Raw genomic sequence first — 4,330 nt, 5'->3', positions numbered from 1 at the left:
GAGTGCTGGGATTAAAGGCGTGCGCCACCATCGCCCAGCTCATCTGTACATTTATGGTAGTGTGATGTGCCCAAGGGAGCTGGGTCTAAGTCCCTGCTCCAATGAGGATGGGTCAGTCATATTACCTCCTTTGAGAGACTTGGCTTACTAGTTGAGAAAAGAGCCCTTTTTCAAGATGGTGTGAAGGGCCAGCTGTCACGCTGTGCTTGCAGACATGACTTTACTTGCTGTCTGTTCAGACCTAGTTTCTTCTGCTGGAATACCAGATAGTGTATGTACCGCTATAAGACCCCTTCCCACTCTGATCAAATCTCTACCTGCAGACCTAAGCCCCTTTCCCCCCTAGGGAGGCCTCAGGGAAACTTGTCCGGGTGATCTGCCTCTCGGATGCTGGTGACCTGCCTCAGATGCTGGTCTCCAAACCTGTGTCCTCCCTGCCCCCTGTGTCCTCCCTGCCCCCTGTGTCCTCCCTGCCCCCTGTGTCCTCCCTGCCCCCTGTGTCCTCCCTGCCCCCTACACTCAACGTTTCATCTGTCTGTCTCACTGGCATTTCCATCCATGCTGTAGGAACCTTCTTTTCTTTGCTGTCTGGGATGGAACATCGGCTTTCATTTCAGAGGAGCCCTGGGGAGAAAGTTGAATGAACTGAAAAAGGAAAATTTCAGGCAGGGGTGGAGTACACATTTAATCTCAGAAGGCAGAGGCAGAACTCTGTGAGTTCAAAACCAGCCTGGTATAGAGTGAGTTCCAGTGTCAAAAGCCAGCTTCGACAAAACTCATACATTCTAGGGTAGGAGCGCGAGGATTAGAATTATTAGGCAAAAGGAACAGAGATCTAGGAGAAGCAAGAGACAGAAACACAGAACAACATCGTGACGGACATTCAGAGAATACTGAATTTGCCTCTTAAATACTTGGCTCCAAAAGGGGAGGGGGAAGGCAACAGATTTTATTAACATGGTGTAAGGAATAGACTTGAATTTTCTGACCTTTGGTCCAGGTGAAGCAGATCCACCTCTATACCCAAAATACTAATTAACCACACCCTAGGTCCAAATCGTTTGTAGCCACACCTGTTGTCAACAACTTTGAAAGAGCAAAAATAAGCTCAAACTCTCTGACCTCCAGTCAAGGTAGAACAGGCTCACAGCTCTGTGGGCCCTCACATTCCAGGACTGCTTTGTCTTGAAAAACAAAACAAAAGGGGGAAATTTCTAGAACCTAGATATCTTGAGATCTGGAGTCCATCAGGTCAGGCCTCAAACCCTGGCTCTGTTGTTTAATAGCCATGCGCTTTGGAACAAGTTACCCACTCTGAGCTTGGTTTCCTCATCGGCAGGATGGGCATAAGAACAATGTCTGAGTGCTGTAGGAACAAGGGCACCCCGCATGGTGCTTGCAGAGTGGTTTTATTTATTCTCTCCAGCCCTGGGTTGTCTTTTTGTCTGTAATAACCAGAGAATGTGGGCACACTCTCCCAAGCTTCCTTCCTGCTCAGGTTCCAAGTGTCTATTTGTAGGCCCTGAGCACCCACCCCTCCCGTGAGCATTTGGGAGACCTAGGAGTCTGAAGTAATCCTGGGTTACATAACAAGACCCTGTCTCAAATCATCACACCCTCACACACTTCTACTCACATATACTTAAACACTCACAAATACACACTCAGTCACAAACACACTCGCACTGTGGAGGTTTCAAAGAAAATGGCCCCCCCAAAGGGAGTGGCACTATTAGGAGGTGTGGCCTTGTTGGAGGAAGTGTGTCAGTGTGGAGATGGGTCTTAAGGTCTCCTTTGCTCAAGCTACACTTAATGTGGTAGACAGTTCACTTCCTGTTGCCTGGATCAAGATGTAGAACTCTCAGCTCCTTCTCCAGCACCCTGTCTGCCTCCTTGCCACCAAGTCCCACCGTGATGATAATAGACTAAACCTCTGAAACTGTAAGCCACCCAATTAAAGGTTTTTCTTTATAAGAGTTGCCATGGTTGTCATGTCTCTACACAGCAATAGAAACCTAACACACACACACATACTCACAAACACTCTCTCTCTCTTTCACACACACACACACACACACACACACACACACACACACACACACACACACATCAGAGGACAACTTGTGTGGAAATTGGTTCTACCATGAGGGTCCAAGGATGGAACTCAGGTCCTTAGGCTTGTAGGCAGGTGCCTTTATCCGCTGAATCATCTCAAAGGACCCTGTCTGTCTTTTTCCTAAGATTCTTTCATGACTTCTTTGCTTCTGTGGTATGGATACATACCACAGATTCGTCTTCTCCACTCTGTTCAAATAGGTAAGCCCTAAAAGTGTCATTTCTAAAACCAATCAAACAAGGCCCTCTGAACACATCCCCATGGGAGTGTCTGCCCTCATCCTTACATCCGTACTTCCAGGCCTGGAACTGTACACAGTCATTTAGTTGGGCATGCTTGGTTGCCTAGAGCAGGAAGTACTAGAACATTTCCTTTAGCTTCTTAGGTAAACGTGTGAAGGAAGACTCCAGTAAAGTAAATCAAAATTCTGAGACTTGTAACACACAGACTGCATACACACACACACACTCATGCATATACACACACACACACACACACACACACACACACACACACACACACACAGGTTATGCAAGGTCTTTTTGTTAGTCTGACACTCCCCAGAAGTCATTTTTAGGGTGGAGTGGCCATCTTCACCTCTGACTTCCTCTCTGAAGGTTAATAAAAGTGTCAGTGATGGACCAAATCCAGGGGATGCTGGCAGCCCTTACAGAGGCACAGATAAAGCACAGCCACGCCCTCTTCTCACACCAGGTGCCAACCCTGCAACCTTTAAAGCAAACTTTTCTCATGAGCCAGAGGTAGCAGGAGAATCCAGAAAGGCTGGGAGTGGATCCAGAGCCGCTGATTTGCTATCTCTTCCAGAGATGAGTCACTCCCCACTCATCCAATATATACAAACATATGGCAGTGTTTCCTTTTGTTTTCTTTCTTTTTCTTAACTAGGAGACAATCCATAGAACGTAAAATTCATCATTTTAAAGTTTACAAGTCACTGTTTGGAATGTGCTTGGCCCGTAGCGCCACATCTCCACCCTCAGGTTCTTAAGCATTTCTGTCATCACAAGGAGGCCGGCAGCTGCTATAATCACTCTCTACTCCCTCCTGTCTCTCCCTGGTACCTTCCTCCTCCAGGCTCTAGCAGCCAGTACTCTACTTTCTGTCTTTATAGAGCTGCGTGTTTGGAAGGTGCATGCAAATGCAATCATAAAATACGTGATCTTAGCCAGACTGTGGTGGTGCACACCTTTAATGCCAGTACGTGGCAGGCAGAGGCAGGCGGATCTCTGTGAGTGAGTACCAGGCCAACATGGTTTACAAAGCGAGTTCCAGGATAGCCAGAGCTATACAGAGAAACCTTATTTCAGAAGAAAGAAAGAAAGAAAGAAAGAAAGAAAGAAAGAAAGAAAGAAAGAAAGAAAGGAAGGAAGGAAGGAAGGAAGGAAGGAAGAAAGAAAGAAAAGAAATCTTTTGTATCTGGCTTATTTTCCTTAGCATAACATGTCAAAGGTTGTTCATGTCAGTGGTATGGACTAGCACCACGTTATTCCTTATTTCCAAACAGCATTCCACTGTATCCACACCCCACATTTTATTTATCCATTCATCAGCTGGTGGACATGTGGGCTGTTTCTGCTCTTCAGCTTTGGTGGACTATGCTGAGATGCGCATGCCCATGAGAGAGTTTGCGTGGGCGTGTTCTCAGTTCTCTTGGACATTGACTTAGCCGCTGCTCTGTTGCTGTGAAGAGTCACCATGACCAGGGCAACTCTTCTAACAGAAAACATCTAACTGGGGCCTCGCCTACAGTTTCAGAGGGTTAGCCCATGATCACCATGGGGCCTTACCTACAGTTTCAGAGGGTTAGCCCATGATCACCATGGGGAGAAGCAGACAGGTACCGTGCTGGAGCAGCAGCTGAGAGCTTTACATCCTGACCTGCAGGCAGCAGGCAGAGGAAAAGAGAGAGAGACTGGGCCTGGCTCAGCCATGAGGAGGCTGCTATGGGCTTTGGATGGGGAAGATTGGACAGTGAGTCTTTGTGCACTAGTTAGGAGAGGTCTGCAAGAACTCCCCTATGGTATTTGTATATCTAACTATGATGCGCGGGGCCTGAAAATCAGACTCCACATTCCCCACACAAACACTTTGCTTCTTGCTCTGGTAGGAATGCAAACACCGTGGAGACGGAGGGAGCACTGACCTCATCTTGTGAAGGATGTTGCAGTCATCAGTTTGGCGGGGGTGGGGGGA

The sequence above is a fragment of the Microtus ochrogaster genome, chromosome 1 (assembly GCF_000317375.1).
Source record: "Microtus ochrogaster isolate Prairie Vole_2 chromosome 1, MicOch1.0, whole genome shotgun sequence".
NCBI lineage: Eukaryota > Metazoa > Chordata > Mammalia > Rodentia > Cricetidae > Microtus > Microtus ochrogaster.
This window is presented reverse-complemented; position numbering follows the sequence as displayed.